The following is a 19,981-nucleotide window of genomic DNA, read 5'->3' on the forward strand; positions in this document are numbered from 1 at the left end:
TTCTTCGGGTCAGTGCGACTACAGAGATACCAAAATCATATCATTTTTTTGTAAAATCTAGTTTTTGCATCGCCATATTTTGAGAGCTATAATTTTTCCATATTTTGGCCGACAGAGTCATGTGACGGCTTGTTTTTTGCGGGATGAGTTGACGTTTTTATTGGTGACATTTTCAGGCACGTGACATTTTTTGATCGCTTTCTATTCCGATTTTTGGAAGGCGGAATAAACAAAAACCAACAATTCAGGAATTGTTTTTTTTACATTTTTTTATGCTGCTCCGCGTGTGGTAAAATTGATAACGTAGCTTTATTCTTCGGGTCAGTGCGTTTACAGCGGTACCACATTTATATCGTTTTTCTGTGTTTTGGCGCTTTTACACAATAAAAGCTATTTTATAGAAAAAATTGTTTTTTTTGCATCGCTTTATTCTGAGAGCTATAACTTTTAGATTTTTCGGATGATGGAGCTGTATGGCGGCTTGTTTTTTGCGGGACAAGATGACGTTTTCAGCGGTACCATTTTTATTTATATTCGTCTTTTTGATCGCGTGTTATTCCATTTTTTGTTTGGCGGTATGATGATAAAGCATTTGTTTTTTGCTTCTTTTTTTTTTTTTTTTTTTTTACCGTGTTCACTGAAGAGGTTAACTAGTGGGACAATTTTATAGGTCAGGTCGTTACGGACAGCGCTGGAGGCGGGAAGAGGAGGTGAGTATCCCGATCACCTCCCCTTAGCCACCGCAATGCTGCGATCGACTTCGATCGCAGCATTGCGGGGGTTAATGTGCTGGGAGCGGTGCGGGACCGCTCCCTGCACATTGTCACAGCTGACACCCGGTACTATCAGCTGACACCCGGCGGCGATCACGCCCGCACAGCCTGTGTGTGCGCGCGATCGCCATGACGTATTAATACGGGTCAGGCTCTTAAAGCCCAGGGCACAGACCCGTATTAATACATCATGGCCTTTAAAGGGGTTAAAGTGCACTCTGCACCCCATCTTGACTGAAAAAAAACAGAAATGTAGAAATTTTTGCAAAGGTATTAAAAAAGTAAAACTGAAATATCACATGGTCACAAGTATTCAGACCCTTTGCTCAGACACTCATATTTAAGTCACATGCTGTCCATTTCGTTGTGAACCTCCTTGAGATGGTTCTACTCCTTCATTGGAGTCCAGCTGTGTTTAATTAAACTGATAGGACTTGATTTGGAAAGGCACACACCTGTCTATATAAGACCTCACAGCTCACAGTGCATGTCAGACCAAATGAGAATCATGAGCTCAAAGGAACTGCCCAAGGAGCTCAGAGACAGAATTGTGGCAAGGCACAGATCTGGCCAATGTTACAAAAGAATTTCTGCATTACTCAATGTTGCTAAGAGCACAGTGGCCGCCATAATCCTTAAATGGAAGAAGTTTGGGACCACCAGAAGTCTTCCTAGACCTGGCCGTCCAGCCAAACTGAGCAATCGTTGGAAAAGAGCTTTGGTGAGAGAGGTAAAGAACCACCCCAAGATCACTGTCGCTGAGCTCCAGAGATGCAGTAGGGAGATGGGAGAAAGTTCCACAAAGTGAACTATCACTGCAGCCTTCCACCAGTCGGGCCTCTATGGCAGAGTGGCCCGACGGAAGCCTCTCCTCAGTGCAAGACATATGAAAGCCCACATAGAGTTTGCTCAAAAACACATGAAGGACTCCCAGACTATGATAAATAAGATTCTCTGGTCTGATGAGACAAAGATTGAACTTTTTGGTGATAATTCTAAGCGGTATGTGTGGGGAAAACCAGGCACTGCTCATCACCTGCCCAATACAATCCCAACAGTGAAACATGGTGGTGGCAGCATCATGCTATGGGGGTGTTTTTCAGCTGCAGGGACAGGACGACTGGTTGCAATTGAAGGAAACATGAATGCGGCCAAGTACAGAGATATCCTTGATGAAAACCTCTTCCAGAGTGCTCTGGACCTCAGACTTGGCCGAAGGTTCACCTTCCAACAAGACAATGACCCTAAGCACACACTAAAATAACAAAGGAGTTTCTTCAGAACAACTCTGTGACTATTCTTGACTGGCCCAGCCAGAGCCCTGACCTAAAGCCAATTGAGCATCTCTGGAGAGACCTGAAAATGGCTGTCCACCAACGTTCACCATCCAACCTGACGGAACTGGATAGGATCTTCTAAGAAGAATGGCAGAGGATCCCCAAATCCAGGTGTGAAAAACTTGTTGCCTCTTTCCCAAGAAGACTCATGGCTGTACTAGCTCAAAAGGGTGCTTCTACTCAATACTGAGCAAAGGGTCTGAATACTTATGACCATGTGATATTTCAGTTTTTCTTTTTAATAAATTTGCAAAAATTTCTACATTTCTGTTTTTTTTTTCCGTTAAGATGGGGTGCAGAGTGTACTGTAATGAGAAAAAAAATAACTTTTTAGAATTTACCAAGTGGCTGCAATGAAACATAGTGAAAATTTTAAAGGGGTCTGAATACTTTCCGTATCCACTGTACACCCCATATAATTACTATACTCTTTTATATACACCGCTCTGTACACCCCATATGCTCACTATACTCCTCTATATACTGCTCTATACACCCCATATACTCACTATACTCCTCTATATACCTTTGTATACACCCCATATACTCACTCTACTCCTTTATATATACCTCTGTATACATCCCGTATACTCACTATACTCCTCTATATACCACTATCTGTTACATTATAGATTCAGTCACTGACAGCTGTGATTTTACCCTGTGAATTTGACTAAGGTTGGACAGTTCTCCAAAGTATTATTATTTTTTTATGCAAGACATTAGTCAGCAAAAACAAATGGTCGAGTGATTGCGGCTGTGGGGCCACATGAATAATAATAATCTTGAGATGTCAGGAGGCTTTCATTTACCCGCACCCGGGCGGGGTGTAGAGGTGCGGCCCTGTGCCATAGCAGAATGTAATTTGCTTAAAGGGTAACTCCACCTAAATGACACAACTCCCTGAATTTTTTTCTCATTTGTCTTTGGTTTACCTCTGGTGGTCCTGAGGGTAATACACAGATGATTTTAAGGTGGTTTTCCCTTTTAAAAACTCCATTGACTGGTTGCATCCCCTCCATTAGGCCGCGTTCACACATTCAGTATTTAGTCAGTATTTTACATCAGTATCTGTAAGCCAAAACCAGGAGTGGGTGAAGAATACAGAAGTGGTGACGTGTTTCCGTTATGTTTTTCCTCTGATTGTTCCTCCCCTGGTTTTAACTTACAAATACTGATGTAAAATACTGAATGTGGCCTTATGTTTGTGTGACATGTAGACTTTTTTCCTCAGATTTCCTTCTCTGTATGTCATTAGATTTTTTTCGCAGATTTCCCCATTTACTTCCTTGTTACATGTGGATTTTGTCTCATATTTCCCCTTTACTTCCGTGTTACATGGGGATTTTGTCTCATATTTCCCCTTTACTTCCGTGTTATATACGGATTTTGTCTCAATTTCCCCCCTTTACTTCCGTGTTACATGCGGATTTTGTCTATTTCCCCCCTTTACTTCCGTGTTACATGCGGATTTTGTCTCATATTTCCCCCCCTTTACTTCCGTGTTACATGTGGATTTTGTCTCATATTTCCCCTTTACTTCCGTGTTACATGCGGATTTTCTCATATTTCCCCTTTACTTCCGTGTTACATGGGGATTTTGTCTCATATTTCCCCTTTACTTCCGTGTTACATGCGGATTTTGTCTCATATTTCCCCCCCTTTACTTCCGTGTTACATGTGGATTTTGTCTTATATTTCCCCTTTACTTCTGTTTTACATGCATATTTTGTCTCATATTTCCCCTTTACTTCCATGTTACATGCGGATTTTGTCTCATATTTACCCCTTTGCTTTCGTGTTACATGCAGATTTTCTCATATTTCACCTTACTTCTGTGTTACATGCGGATTTTGTCTCATATTTCCCCCTTTACTTCCTTGTTACATGTGGATTTTTTCATATTTCCCCTTTACTTCCGTGTTACATGTGCATTTTGTCTCATATTTCCCCTTTACTTCCATGTTACATGTGCATTTTGTCTCATATTCCCCCTTTACTTCCGTGTTACATGCGGATTTTGTCTCATATTTCCCCTTTACTTCCCTGTTACATGCACATTTTGTCTCATATTCCCCCTTTACTTCCGTGTTACATGCGGATTTTGTCTCATATTTCTCCCCTTTACTTCCGTGTTACATGCGGATTTTGTCTCATATTTCCCCCCTTTTACTTCCGTGTTACATGCAGATTTTGTCTTTTATTTCCCCTTCCGTGTTAAATGTGGATTTTGTCTCATATTCCCCTTTACTTCCGTGTTACATGCACATTTTGTCTCATATTTCTCCTTCCGTGTTACATGCGGATTTTGTCTCATATTTTCCCCCTTTAGTTCTGTGTTACATGCGGATTTTGTCTCATATTTTCCCCCTTTAGTTCTGTGTTACATGTGGATTTTGTCTCATATTTCCCCATTTACTTCCTTGTTACATGTGGATTTTGTCTCATGCTTAACCTTTACTTCCGTGTTACATGCGGATTTTGTCTCATGCTTAACCTTTACTTCCGTGTTACATGCGGATTTTGTCTCATGCTTAACCTTTACTTCCGTGTTACATGCGGATTTTGTCTCATATTTCCCCTTTACTTCCTTGTTACATGTGGATTTTGTCTCATATTTCCCCTTTACTTCCGTGTTACATGCGGATTTTGTCTCATATTTCCCCCCTTTACTTCCGTGTTACATGCGGATTTTGTCTATTTCCCCCCTTTACTTCCGTGTTACATGCGGATTTTGTCTCATATTTCCCCCCCTTTACTTCCGTGTTACATGTGGATTTTGTCTCATATTTCCCCTTTACTTCCGTGTTACATGCGGATTTTCTCATATTTCCCCTTTACTTCCGTGTTACATGGGGATTTTGTCTCATATTTCCCCTTTACTTCCGTGTTACATGCGGATTTTGTCTCATATTTCCCCCCCTTTACTTCCGTGTTACATGTGGATTTTGTCTTATATTTCCCCTTTACTTCTGTTTTACATGCATATTTTGTCTCATATTTCCCCTTTACTTCCGTGTTACATGTGGATTTTGTCTCATATTTCCCCTTTACTTCCGTGTTACATGGGGATTTTGTCTCATATTTCCCCTTTACTTCCGTGTTATATACGGATTTTGTCTCAATTTCCCCCCTTTACTTTCGTGTTACATGCGGATTTTGTCTATTTCCCCCCTTTACTTCCGTGTTACATGCGGATTTTGTCTCATATTTCCCCCCCTTTACTTCCGTGTTACATGTGGATTTTGTCTCATATTTCCCCTTTACTTCCGTGTTACATGCGGATTTTCTCATATTTCCCCTTTACTTCCGTGTTACATGGGGATTTTGTCTCATATTTCCCCTTTACTTCCGTGTTACATGCGGATTTTGTCTCATATTCCCCCCCTTTACTTCCGTGTTACATGTGGATTTTGTCTTATATTTCCCCTTTACTTCTGTTTTACATGCATATTTTGTCTCATATTTCCCCTTTACTTCCATGTTACATGCGGATTTTGTCTCATATTTACCCCTTTGCTTTCGTGTTACATGCAGATTTTCTCATATTTCACCTTACTTCTGTGTTACATGCGGATTTTGTCTCATATTTCCCCCTTTACTTCCTTGTTACATGTGGATTTTTTCATATTTCCCCTTTACTTCCGTGTTACATGTGCATTTTGTCTCATATTTCCCCTTTACTTCCATGTTACATGTGCATTTTGTCTCATATTCCCCCTTTACTTCCATGTTACATGCGGATTTTGTCTCATATTTCCCCTTTACTTCCCTGTTACATGCACATTTTGTCTCATATTCCCCCTTTACTTCCGTGTTACATGCGGATTTTGTCTCATATTTCTCCCCTTTACTTCCGTGTTACATGCGGATTTTGTCTCATATTTCCCCCCTTTACTTCCGTGTTACATGCAGATTTTGTCTTTTATTTCCCCTTCCGTGTTAAATGTGGATTTTGTCTCATATTCCCCCTTTACTTCCGTGTTACATGCACATTTTGTCTCATATTTCTCCTTCCGTGTTACATGCGGATTTTGTCTCATATTTTCCCCCTTTAGTTCTGTGTTACATGTGGATTTTGCCTCATATTTCCCCATTTACTTCCTTGTTACATGTGGATTTTGTCTCATATTTCACCTTTACTTCCGTGTTACATGCGGATTTTGTCTCATGCTTAACCTTTACTTCCGTGTTACATGCGGATTTTGTCTCATGCTTAACCTTTACTTCCGTGTTACATGCGGATTTTGTCTCATGCTTAACCTTTAATTCCGTGTTACATGCGGATTTTGTCTCATATTTCCCCTTTACTTCCGTGTTACATGCGGATTTTGTTTCATATTTCCCCCTTTAGTTCTGTGTTTCATGCACATTTTGTCTCCTATTCCCCCTTTACTTCCGTGTTACATGCAGATTTTGTCTCATATTCCCCCTTTACTTCCGTGTTACATGCACATTTTGTCTCATATTTCCCCTTCCGTGTTACATGCGGGTTTTGTCTCATATTTTCCCCCTTTACTTCCGTGTTACATGTGGATTTTGTCTCATATTTCCCCTTTACTTCCGGGTTACATGTACATTTTGTCTCATATTTCCCCCCTTTACTTCCGTGTTACATGGGGATTTTGTCTCATATTTCCCCCCTTTACTTCTGTGTTACATGTGGATTTTGTCTCACATTTCCCCTTTACTTCCGTGTTACATTGGGATTTTGTCTCATATTTCCCCCCTCTACTTCTGTGTTACATGGGGATTTTGTCTCATATTTCCCCCCTCTACTTCCGTGTTACATGGGGATTTTGTCTCATATTTCCCCCCTCTACTTCTGTGTTACATGGGGATTTTGTCTCATATTTCCCCCCTCTACTTACGTGTTACATGGGGATTTTGTCTCATATTTCCCCCCTCTACTTCTGTATTACATGGGGATTTTGTCTCATATCTCCCCCCTCTACTTCCGTGTTACATGGGGATTTTGTCTCATATCTCCCCCCTCTACTTCCGTGTTACATGGGGATTTTGTCTCATATTTCCCCCCTCTACTTCCGTGTTACATGGGGATTTTGTCTCATATCTCCCCCCTCTACTTCTGTGTTACATGGGGATTTTGTCTCATATTTCCCCCCTCTACTTCCGTGTTACATGGGGATTTTGTCTCATATCTCCCCCCTCTACTTCTGTGTTACATGGGGATTTTGTCTCATATTTCCCCCCTCTACTTACGTGTTACATGGGGATTTTGTCTCATATTTCCCCCCTCTACTTCTGTATTACATGGGGATTTTGTCTCATATCTCCCCCCTCTACTTCCGTGTTACATGGGGATTTTGTCTCATATCTCCCCCCTCTACTTCCATGTTACATGGGGATTTTGTCTCATATTTCCCCCTCTACTTCCGTGTTACATGGGGATTTTGTCTCATATCTCCCCCCTCTACTTCCGTGTTACATGGGGATTTTGTCTCATATCTCCCCCCTCTACTTCCATGTTACATGGGGATTTTGTCTCATATTTCCCCCTCTACTTCCGTGTTACATGGGGATTTTGTCTCATATCTCCCCCCTCTACTTCCATGTTACATGGGGATTTTGTCTCATATTTCCCCCTCTACTTCCGTGTTACATGGGGATTTTGTCTCATATCTCCCCCCTCTACTTCTGTGTTACATGGGGATTTTGTCTCATATTTCCCCCCTCTACTTACATGTTACATGTACATTTGGTCTCATATTTCAGCAGCAGAATGGAAGGAAGGGAGACACAGACATTACTAGTGGGTAGGCGAGCCCACACAGGATAGAACACCTCAGATTACAAAAAAGTGTTGACCGGCCCCTCCAGCTTGGGCTCCTCCTACTCCAGCTCTCCAGTCTAAAATTTGAGGTCGCAGAGGATAGTCGCTGCTGGAGCAGCTCCTCAGAATTTTTTTTTTATTTTTATCGGACAGAGACTTGGACCCCCCGTGGTCTAGAGGTCTCAGGGGTCTCAGCGCTGCTGGACCCCCACCCCTCCCCTGGCGGATCTGCATACCCTTTATGGTGGTCCCTGCAGAACCCTGCCGGCCCCGGGGGATGAGGGACGCTTCCCGGAGGAGACGCAAACCGCGCCATTGGGGTCCCTGCGCGCTCCGTCCTGGGGGGAAGCTAAGGGCCACAGCGCCACAAATCCCTGGGGGTCCCTGTGGCGCTCAGCTGGGTGAGTACTCAGCATTTGTAAATGTGTTTGAGTGCTTCAGCGGCTGCTGCGGCGGCCGCTGTTACATGTACCGTTGGTGACTGTGTGTTTTTCGTCCGCAGGTGGATCCCTGCAGGACATGTGAAGCGGGGCAGGAGCGGAGAGCGGAGGAGTCGCGCGCCTTTTTGAATGCCGGCGGGGGGCGTGGCTTCGCGCCTTCCCGGTCTTTTCGCGGGCAGGTACCGCTCTGAGCGCGCGCTTTCTCCTGTCCCTCCCCTTCCGGCTTCTCTCTTCACTGCGCGGCGGCCATTTCTGACGGCCTCCTCCGGCTCCTCACTCTCTTCTCCTCCCGTCAGAACCGAAGGAACGCTGCACCGCGGCCAGCTGGGTGAGTTGCTTCTGCCTGTCAGGGCAGAAGCTTAACCTCCTCACCCCCACAGCGCAGGGCACCTTTCTGCGGCACAATTAGGTGGCAGACTGCGCTGCCCTGCAGCTGCTACCTCATATAGAGGTTTTTTTGTCTGGGACTCGCACACCTCTTTCATTTAGCAGAGGTTGTGGGGAGTCTGCTGCATTAACCCCCTGGTAGGCGGTTAACCCTTAATTGGGGGACAGCTGGGGTAGCTCTCCCTGTAAGAGCCTTAACCCTTCAGCGTTTGTTTCTTTCCTTTTAGAAGCCACACTGTCCTAGTTACTGACAGGCTTAAGCCTGCTATATACTGTGTGAGGGCATGTCAGATCAGGGTCCAGGAGGCGCGGTCCGTCTCCCAGGTCCGCTACAGGATCAGTCTCACGTATCTGACTCGCAGGAGTCCTCGACGGCGTCAAGTGCAGCGCAGGTCGGGGGACTCCGTGATGTTAAAATGGAGGCTCTCACTCGTTCTATTGATAGCCTGTCTGACCTTCTAGGTCATTGGGTGTCAGCTAGATCCCAACTGTCTTCTCATGGCAGGAAGCGCCACAGGCCGGTACTGTCCTCCCCGCGCAGCGACTCGGAGATCTCTGATATGGAGGGTTCCCCTTCAAGCTCTGCTGGGGAGATGTCCGATTCGGATAAAGAGGATCGGCAGGGGCTCTGCCTCTCTTTTGGGCCGTGTGGATGCTTTTATTGGAGCTATGAGGGAGGCGTTTCAGTTACCGGAGGAGGTAGCTAGACGCCCTGGTAAGTCGGCCCGGCTTTTTCAGGAGTCGCATAGGTCGCGGTCAACGTTACCATCTCTGGATGAACTTGATGCGGCGGTGGAGAAGGAACGCCTGTGTCCAGATAAGCGTTTTCAGGGGACACTGTTTTTTGAGGCACTGTATCCGTGTTCTACGGAGTCGATTGCTAATTGGATTCCTTCTCCTGAAGTGGATGTCCCTTTATCCCAGCTTAGCAAATCTTCATTACTTCCTGTTAAAGGGAAGGCGAGTCTGCAGGATCCGCTGGACAGAAAAACTTAGATGGCGGCTAAATCCATCTACGAGGCCGCGGGTCATGGATTCAGAGCAGCTTTAGGAGCTATGTGTGCTGGTGAAGCTTCCCTGAGGTGGTTGGACCGCCTACGGACGGCGTGGCAAGATGGATCCCCGCTATCCGAGGTAGAAGGGCTTTTCAAGTTGTTGGAAGAGGCAGCGCGATATGGCAGAGATGCAGTTCTGGATACTACGTCACTGCTGTCCAGGGCGCAATCCTCGGCTGTCACAGTCAGAAGAGCACTGTGGCTTAAGCAGTGGACCGGAGACGCGATTTCCAAGCAAGGTTTGCTGTGTTTAGCTTACAAGGGTGGTCAGCTGTTTGGGTCTGACCTCACGGAACTGATTGCGAAGGCCAAGGCAAAAGAAACGGCTTTACCGCAGCGTAGAGCTGTGGCTTCTGCGTCTGGCAAGTCTAGTGCCGGTAGTAGTCGGCGGCCCTTTCGGCCCAGGGGACGGTTCGGTCAGCCCTCTTGGGGATCGGGTCGTCCCTCATTTTCGGGAAAAAAGATCTCTCAGAAATCCCGCACTCCCTGGAAACAGAACTTCCGTCAAGACAAACGGGAAGCTGACAAAAAGCCCGCTAAGGCGGACTGACGCCAGGGTTTCACTCGGAGGTCCTCGAGTCGGGGGTCGCCTGCTCCAGTTCGAGTCGACTTGGGCGTCCCACGTTTCAGACGCCTGGGTGACGCGGGTTGTGTCGGCAGGCTATTTCATAGAGTTTCTTTCTCGACCCCCGGACAGATTTTGTCAATCTCGCATTCCGTCAGAGCCCGAGCTAGCTACCGCTCTACGGCGGGAGGTCGATTCCCTTCTGCAGAATGGTGTGGTGGTGCCGGTTCCGCCGGAGGATTGGGGAAGGGGGTTTTACTCCAACCTCTTTGTGGTCCCCAAAAAGGAGGACAAATTTCGCCCCATTCTGGATCTCAAAAAATTGAATCTGCATGTCCGGACCCGGAAATTCCGCATGGAGTCGCTTCGCTCAGTTGTGGCGGCTCTGTCGCAGAACAATTTTTTAGTGTCAATCGACATTCGCGACGCTTATTTGCATATTCCCATCGGAAGGGCTCACCAGCGCTTCCTACGTTTTGCCATAGGTCAGGACCATTACCAGTTTGTGGCCCTGCCATTCAGGTTGGCATCAGCGCCCAGAGTTTTTACAAAATATCTGGCGCCTCTCATGGCGATCCTTCGAAGGCAGGGGGTGACAATTCTTCCCTACCTAAACGACCTTTTGATTGTGGCGTCCACAGAGGAGGAGGCGGTGAGGGCTCACAATCTATCCCTTCAGCTCCTGGAGGACTTCGGATGGCTAGTCAATTGGAAGAAGTCATCTCTGGAACCGTCGCAGTCAATCCTGTTTTTGGGGATGCACTTCGACACGGTACGGGCAGTGGTGTCCTTGCCTCCGGACAAGCAAGCAAGTCTTCGTCCACATGTACAGGTTATGAAGTCTTCGACAGCAATGTCCCTTCGAAGATGTATGCGCCTTCTGGGTTTGATGGTGGCGTCAATGGAAGCGGTCCCGTTTGCTCAATTTCATTCCAGGGGTCTCCAAATGCTCATTCTGACCCGTTGGGATCGATCGCAGGCTTCGCTGGATCGCAGTGTCATCATCTCCCACAGGGTGCGAGAGTCTCTAGGATGGTGGTTACATCCAGAAGCGTTATCCCAGGGGAAGTCCTTCCTCCCTCCGCGGTGGTCGGTCATAACCACCGATGCCAGTCTGACGGGCTGGGGGGGGGTCTGGAACGATCTCTGGGTTCAGGGAGTATGGTCGTCAGAAGAGTCTGTCCTGCAGATCAACCTCCTGGAGTTGAGGGCGATTTTCCTTTGCCTCCAACACTGGACGGTCCCTTTAAGCGGTCTGCCAGTCCGAGTGCAGACAGACAACGCGACGGCGGCCGCGTATATCAACCATCAAGGTGGGACGAGGAGCTCCAGGCTCATGATGGAGGTCTCTCGGATCATGGTATGGGCCGAAGCCAGGGTTCCAGCCATCTCTGCGATTCACATCCCAGGAGTCCAGAATATCACGGCGGACTTCCTCAGTCGCGAGAAGGTGGATCCCGGAGAATGGAGTCTTCATCCGGAAGTTTTTGCACTACTGTGCTCCCGTTGGGGAACTCCCCAAGTGGATTTGATGGCATCCAGGTTCAACGCCAGGTTACCGACGTTCATGTCCAGGTACAAGGACCCGGAGGCTGTGGCGGTGGATGCTCTAGTGGCTCCGTGGGACCAATTCGAGCTGATCTATGTTTTTCCACCGATATCCTTACTTCCTCTGGTGTTACGTCGGATCAAACTTGAGAGAGTCTCGGCTATGTTGGTGGCCCCAGATTGGCCAAGGAGGACGTGGTTCTCAACGCTGGTGTCGCTTCTGGCAGTGCCTCCGCTTCCACTTCCACTTCGCCCGGACCTGTTAACCCAGGGGCCCATTCGTCATCCGGACCTGAAGTCTCTGCGTTTGACGGCGTGGCTCTTGAGACCGAAATCTTGACCCGTCAAGGATTTTCAGCCGAAGTCATTGCCACTCTGCGAGCGGCCAGAGATCCTGCTACCACTAGGATTTATCACAAGACTTGGGAAGCCTTCTTCTCGTGGTGTTCCGGTTCTTCAAGGAACCCGAGGAATTTTTCCATTCCCAATTTGTTGGCCTTTTTGCAGTATGGGCTGGACAAGGGTTTGGCAGTTAGCACCCTGAAGGGTCAGGTTTCCGCTCTATCCTTGCTGTTTCGGAAGGCTATCGCCTCGCGTAGGGACGTACGTTCCTTTTTTCGCGGGGTAATCCGTCAATTTCCGCCGCGGAAGGCACTTGTGACTCCTTGGCGGCTCAATCTTGTCTTGGAGGCTCTTCAACATGGGCCTTTTGAGCCTATGGACTCTGTTAGCCTTTCATTGCTTTCCTGGAAGGTTGCCTTCCTGGTGGCGGTCACCTCTTTGAGAAGGGTTTCTGAGTTGGCGGCTCTTTCTTGCTCGCCTCCTTTTCTGGAGTTTCACCCGGATCGTGTAGTGCTTCGCACACGGGGCGACTTTCTACCTAAGGTGGTGTCACAATTTCATGTTAACCAGGATATTGTGTTGCCCTCGCTCTGTCCAGAGCCGAGGAATGCGAAGGAACGGGCCTTGCACACTTTGGATTTGGTGCGGGCGTTAAAGTTCTATTTGTCTATTACTCAAGGTTTTCGGAAGTCGGACTCACTTTTTGTGATTCCAGCAGGTCGTCGTCGTGGTCAACGAGCTTCCAAGGACACTATAGCTCGATGGATTCGGTCGGCCATTTTAGAAGCTTACCGATTTAAGGGCGAGCCTTGCCCAATTAAGATTCGAGCTCACTCCACGAGAGCTGTGGGTTCATCGTGGGCTTTTCATCAAGGGGCCTCGGCAGCTCAACTCTGCCGGGCGGCTACCTGGCGCTCCGTCCACACTTTTACAAAGTTTTATAAGGTGGACGTCAGTGCTTCCGCGGATGCGGCCTTAGGACGTAGGGTCCTGCAGGCGGCTGTAGTTTAGGTTATCTCCTTAACTTGTGTTTAGCGCTGGTTGCGCATTTATCTAAGTTGTTGGGAATCTGCCTTTGTTGTTTTTTCCCACCCTTAATTTCTGGACTGCTTTGGGACGTCCCACTAGTAATGTCTGTGTCTCCCTTCCTTCCATTCTGCTGCTGAAAGATGGATTTTGGTAAGAACTTACCTGTAAAATCCTTTTCAGCGAAGGAAGGAAGGGAGACACAGCTCCCTCCCATGGCAGAAGTGTGTTGTTGTGTTTTCAGATGCGGCGTGACCCTTCTCTGATGGCGGTTATCTGGGCTGGGGTCGGCGCGCTAAGGCTCTGTTCCAGCATTGCCAGCTCATCGCAGTGGTCAGGTCCAGTGAGTAGTACCTGGGACTGTGTGTTTTTTTCTGTTATATGCATAACCTGTCTTCTTGCTTTTTTCTAAGTTTTTCAGAAGGGGTTGTGTTGCTCCGCTGGTGTTAATTGCTCTTCCTTAGCTTGTGTACGGACTGGAGAGCTGGAGTAGGAGGAGCCCAAGCTGGAGGGGCCGGTCAACACTTTTTTGTAATCTGAGGTGTTCTATCCTGTGTGGGCTCCGCCTACCCACTAGTAATGTCTGTGTCTCCCTTCCTTCCTTCGCTGAAAAGGATTTTACAGGTAAGTTCTTACCCAAATCCGTCTTTCCCCCCTCTACTTCCGTGTTACATGGGGATTTTGTCTCATATTTCCCCCCTCTACTTCTGTGTTACATGGGGATTTTGTCTCATATTTCCCCCCTCTACTTCTGTGTTACATCGGGATTTTGTCTCATATTTCCCCCCTCTACTTCCGTGTTACATGGGGATTTTGTCTCATATTTCCCCCCTCTAGTTCCGTGTTACATGGGGATTTTGTCTCATATTTTCCCCCTCTACTTCTGTGTTACATGGGGATTTTGTCTCATATTTCCCCCCTCTACTTCTGTGTTACATGGGGATTTTGTCTCATATTTCCCCCTCTACTTCTGTGTTACATGGGGATTTTGTCTCATATTTCCCCCCCTCTACTTCCGTGTTACATGGGGATTTTGTCTCATATTTCCCCCCTCTACTTCTGTGTTACATGGGGATTTTGTCTCATATTTCCCCCCTCTACTTCCGTGTTACATGGGGATTTTGTCTCATATTTCCCCCCTCTACTTCTGTGTTACATGGGGATTTTGTCTCGTATTTCCCCCCTCTGCTTCTGTGTTACATGGGGATTTTGTCTCATATTTCCCCCCTCTACTTCTGTGTTACATGGGGATTTTGTCTCATATTTCCCCCCTCTACTTCTGTGTTACATGGGGATTTTGTCTCATATTTCCCCTTTACTTCCGTGTTACATGGGGATTTTGTCTCATATCTCCCCCCTCTACTTCCGTGTTACATGGGGATTTTGTCTCATATTTTCCCCCTCTACTTCTGTGTTACATGGGGATTTTGTCTCATATCTCCCCCCTCTACTTCCGTGTTACATGGGGATTTTGTCTCATATCTCCCCCCTCTACTTCCGTGTTACATGGGGATTTTGTCTCATATTTCCCCCCTCTACTTCTGTGTTACATGGGGATTTTGTCTCATATTTCCCCCCTCTACTTCCGTGTTACATGGGGATTTTGTCTCATATTTCCCCCCCTCTACTTCCGTGTTACATGGGGATTTTGTCTCATATTTCCCCCCTCTACTTCTGTGTTACATGTACATTTTGTCTCATATTTCCCCCCTCTACTTCTGTGTTACATGTACATTTTGTCTCATATTTCCCCTTTACTTCCGTGTTACATGTACATTTTGTCTCATATTTCCCCTTTACTTCCGTGTTACATGTACATTTTGTCTCATATTTCCCCCCTCTACTTCTGTATTACATGGGGATTTTGTCTCATATTTCCCTCCTCTACTTCTGTGTTACATGGGGATTTTGTCTCATATTTCCCCCCTCTACTTCCGTGTTACATGTACATTTTGTCTCATATTTCCCCTTTACTTCCGTGTTACACGTACATTTTGTCTCATATTTCCCCTCTACTTCCGTGGTACATGTACATTTTGTCTCATATTTCCCCTTTACGTCCGTGTTACATGTACATTTTGTCTCATATTTCCCCCCTCTACTTCCGTATTACATGGGGATTTTGTCTCATATTTCCCCCCTCTACTTCTGTGTTACATGGGGATTTTGTCTCATATTTCCCCCCTCTACTTCCGTGTTACATGTACATTTTGTCTCATATTTCCCCTTTACTTCCGTGTTGCATGTACATTTTGTCTCATATTTCCCCCCTCTACTTCTGTGTTACATGGGGATTTTGTCTCATATTTCCCCCCTCTACTTCTGTGTTACATGGGGATTTTGTCTCATATTTCCCCCCCTCTACTTCCGTGTTACATGTACATTTTGTCTCATATTTCCCCTTTACTTCCGTGTTACATGTACATTTTGTCTCATATTTCCCCTCTACTTCCGTGGTACATGTACATTTTGTCTCATATTTCCCCTTTACTTCCGTGTTACATGCGGATTTTGTCTCATATTTCCCCCCTCTACTTCTGTGTTACATGGGGATTTTGTCTCATATTTCCCCCCTCTACTTCTGTGTTACATGCGGATTTTGTCTCATATTTCCCCCCTCTACTTACGTGTTACATGGGGATTTTGTCTCATATTTCCCCCCTCTACTTCTGTGTTACATGCGGATTTTGTCTCATATTTCCCCCCTCTACTTACGTGTTACATGCGGATTTTGTCTCATATTTCCCCTTTACTTCCGTGTTACATGGGGATTTTGTCTCATATCTCCCCCCTCTACTTCCGTGTTACATGGGGATTTTGTCTCATATCTCCCCCCTCTACTTCTGTGTTACATGGGGATTTTGTCTCATATTTCCCCCCTCTACTTCTGTGTTACATGGGGATTTTGTCTCATATTTCCCCCCTCTACTTCTGTGTTACATGGGGATTTTGTCTCATATTTCCCCCCCTCTACTTCCGTGTTACATGGGGATTTTGTCTCATATTTCCCCCCTCTACTTCCGTGTTACATGGGGATTTTGTCTCATATCTCCCCCCTCTACTTCCGTGTTACATGGGGATTTTGTCTCATATCTCCCCCCTCTACTTCTGTGTTACATCGGGATTTTGTCTCATATTTCCCCTTTACTTCCGTGTTACATGGGGATTTTTTCTCATATTTCCCCCCTCTACTTCCGTGTTACATGTACATTTTGTCTCATATATCCCCTTTACTTCCGTGTTACATGTACATTTTGTCCCATATTTCCCCTTTACTTCCGTGTTACATGCACATTTTGTTGTGATCTTGTCATTGATTTCACCCTTTTTGCTTTGCTTTTGGATTTTCACTGGGGAAATTCGTAGCAAATGTGATTCAAAATCTGCAAAGTCCTCACGTTTCTCAAACTCCTGATTTGTCACCAGTCCCATAGAGATGGAAGGAAACCTGTGTGACGTAACCCTATGTGAGCTGCAATGGTGCCATGTTATAAGTATGTGACCCCCTGAGTGATTACAGGACGGAGGGCAGGTGCTGTGCGGTGCAGCCTCTCCTGGCAGTGATGGATTGATTTCTTCACATCTGATTTTCCGCATGAAATATCCTGAATATAAATTGTACCCATCCGCAGCCCGCACCGCTCTGCAGCGCCCCGCACCGCTCTGCAGCGCCCCCCTGATGAGCCATTCATCTCTGGCCACAACCTGCCCCGCATCTCACTGCGTCTCTAGACAGACCTGACTATTTAAAGGGACAGTACATCTTATAATAGTGCCGGTGCATTATAACAGTCACCTTAACGTTGTTGGCAAATTGTGTAAATGATCTCGGACTCTTCCCATTAAATAACTCTACAGTCACTGCAAGCCTGGCTGATAACAGAGAGCAATGGATTACAGTGAACCAGAGAGTGTTTTGTGGCTTTTTTTTTTATTTAAGGGTCTGCTCACATTTTTTTTGCCCTCCCTCTATCCAGCTTCTATAGGCTATCTATCAACCAATGAGAGCTCAGCTTTTCATTTTTTAAAAAAAGCTGGGGTAAAATAAAAACTGCTCAATGATTGGTAGCTTGGAGAAACGAAAATAACATTTCTTACACTGCTGTGGTAAAACGAAAGCTGCGCTGTGACTGGTTGCTACACTGCTGTGGTAAAATGTAAATTGTGCTGTGATTGGTTGTTATTCTGCTGTGGTAAAATGACCACTGCTCTGTGATTGGTTGGTACATTGATGTGGTAAAATGAAAACTACTCTGTGATTTGTTGCTACACTGCTGTGGGTAAAATGAAAGCTGTTCTGTAATTGGTTGCTACACTGCTGTGGTAAAATAGAAACTGCGCTGTGATTGGTTGCTACAGTGCTGTGGTGGTGAAATGAAAGCTGCTCTGTAATTGGTTTCTACACTGTTATTTTAAAATGAAAACTGTTGTGTGATTGGTTGCTACATGGATGTGGTAAAATTAAAACTGCTCTGTAAAAGCTGTTCCATAATTGGTTGGTACACTGCTGTGGAAAAATGAAAGCTGTACTGTAATTGGTTGCTATACTACTGTGGCAAAATGAAAGCTGTACTGTAATTGGTTGCTACATTGCTGTGGTAAAATGAAAGCTGCTCAGTGATTGGTTGCTACACTGCTGTGGTAAAATGAAAGCTGCTCAGTGATTGGTTGCTAGGGGCAACAAAGATTGACTTTCATTTCTTACTAAGCTGTTGTAAAATGAAGTCTGCACTCTTGTTGCTACACTGCTGTGGTAAAATATAAACTGATATGCTACTGTGGTAAAATAAAAGCTTCTCTGTAATTGGTTGCTACACTATTATTGTACAATGAATACTGCTTTGTGATTGTACCTCATCCATGTGTCAACCAATGAAAGCTGTTCTGTGATTGGTTGCTACACTATTGTAGTAAAATGAAAACTGCTCAGTGATTGGTTGCTACACCTCTGTGGTAAAATGAAAGCTGCTCAGTGATTGGTTGCTACACTTCTGTGGTAAAATGAGAGCTGCTCAGTGATTGGGTGCCACACTTCTGTGGTAAAATGAGAGCTGCTCAGTGATTGGTTGCTACACTACCGTAGTAAAATGAAAGCTGGTTTATGATTGGTTGCTACATTGCTGTGGCAAAATGAAAGCTGCTCAGTGATTGGTTGCTACACTGCTGTGGTAAAATTAAAGCTGTTCAGTGATTGGTTGCTACACTGCTGTGGTAAAATGAAAGCTGCTCAGTGATTGGTTGCTACACTACTGTATTAAAATGAAAGCTGCTCAGTGATTGGTTGCTACATTGCTGTGGTAAAATGAAAGCTGCTCAGTGATTAGTTGCTACACTGCTGTGGTAAAATGAAAGCTGCTCAGTGATTGATTGCTACTCTACTGTAGTAAAATGAAAGCTGGTTTATGATTGGTTGCTACATTGCTGTGAGAAAATGAAAGCTGCTCAGTGATTGGTTGCTACACTGCTGTGATAAAATGAAAGCTGCTCAGTGATTGGTTGCTACACTCATGTGGGAAAATGAAAGCTGCTCAGTGATTGGTTGCTACACTGCTGTGGGAAAATGAAAGCTGCTCAGTGATTGGTTGCTACACTGCTGTGATAAAATGAAAGCTGCTCAGTGATTGGTTGCTACACTGCTGTGGGAAAATGAAACCTGCTCAGTGATTGGTTGCTACACTGCTGTGGGAAAATGAAAGCTGCTCAGTGATTGGTTGCTACACTGCTGTGGGAAAATGAAAGCTGCTCAGTGATTGGTTGCTACACTGCTGTGGGAAAATGAAAGCTGCTCAGTGATTGGTTGCTACATTGCTGTGATAAAATGAAAGCTGCTCAGTGATTGGTTGCTACACTGCTGTGGGAAAATGAAACCTGCTCAGTGATTGGTTGCTACACTGCCGTGGTAAAATGAAAGCTGCTCAGTGATTGGTTGCTACTTCTGTGGTTAAATGAAAGCTGCTCAGTGATTGGTTGCTAGGGGCAACAAAGATTGACTTTCATTTCTTACTAGCTGTTATAAAATGAAATCTGCACTCTGGTTACTAGATTACTGTGGTAAAATATAAACTGCGCTGTGATTGGTTATGCTGCTGTGGTAAAATAAAAGCTACTCAGTAATTGGTTGCTACACTGTTATTTTAAAATGAAAGCTGTTCTGTAATTGGTTACTACACTGCTGTTATAAAATGAAAACTGCTCTGTGATAGGTTGCAATGGGTAGCTGCTCTGTGATTGGTTGTTACGCCTGTGTGGTAAAATGAAAACTGCGTTGCGATTGGTTGCTACACTGCTGTGGTAAAGTGAAAGCTGCTCTGTGATTGGGTGACAAGAAGTATCTTTTCCTTCAGACCCATGGGATAAATCTGCCGGTTTCCGGCAAAGCTGGGTGAGGAGCAATATGGCCGCCATTCTATCTCTTGTGATGTTTATCGCTCAGCTTTCCTACAAATCTGCATAGTGTCATGTAGGACGGACATGCAACGTGTGGTGATCACCCAGCTTTCCAGGAGACAGATGAGTCTTGTCGGGGCTTTTATTCGCTAGGAGACCATCAGTATGGCTGCTGACATCATCCGACTTTCCTCAATCTTCCTGATCAAGTAGAGTTGTCTGCGCTTCACTCTCTTACTTTTATCTGGTCTCCCAGTGACAAAGCTCGGCCGCCATGTTGGTTGTCACCCAGCTTTCCCAGGAGAAGATAAATAAACGAGCCTCGCG

The 19,981-nt window shown here is 45.6% G+C and overlaps 1 protein-coding gene across 2 annotated transcripts in view; it reads left to right on the forward strand.

Moving 5' to 3' along the window:
• The window catches only part of TOM1L2 (target of myb1 like 2 membrane trafficking protein), a 53,415-nt gene that overhangs the window by 7,719 nt on the left and 25,715 nt on the right, over positions 1–19,981 (forward strand). The window contains exon 1 of one of the 2 annotated variants that reach the window (XM_073648486.1): positions 13,749–13,891. The exons of the other annotated variant lie outside the window; for it this stretch is intronic. The gene's annotated coding sequence lies outside the window, so the exon portion shown is untranslated. Of the gene's footprint in view, positions 1–13,748; positions 13,892–19,981 lie in introns of those variants that run through there. 2 annotated transcript variants of the gene reach the window in all.

Source organism: Phyllobates terribilis, unplaced genomic scaffold (genome assembly GCF_046119375.1).
Source record: "Phyllobates terribilis strain yellow unplaced genomic scaffold, ASM4611937v1 Scaffold_9__5_contigs__length_417890890, whole genome shotgun sequence".
In the NCBI taxonomy this organism is placed as follows: Eukaryota; Metazoa; Chordata; class Amphibia; order Anura; family Dendrobatidae; genus Phyllobates; species Phyllobates terribilis.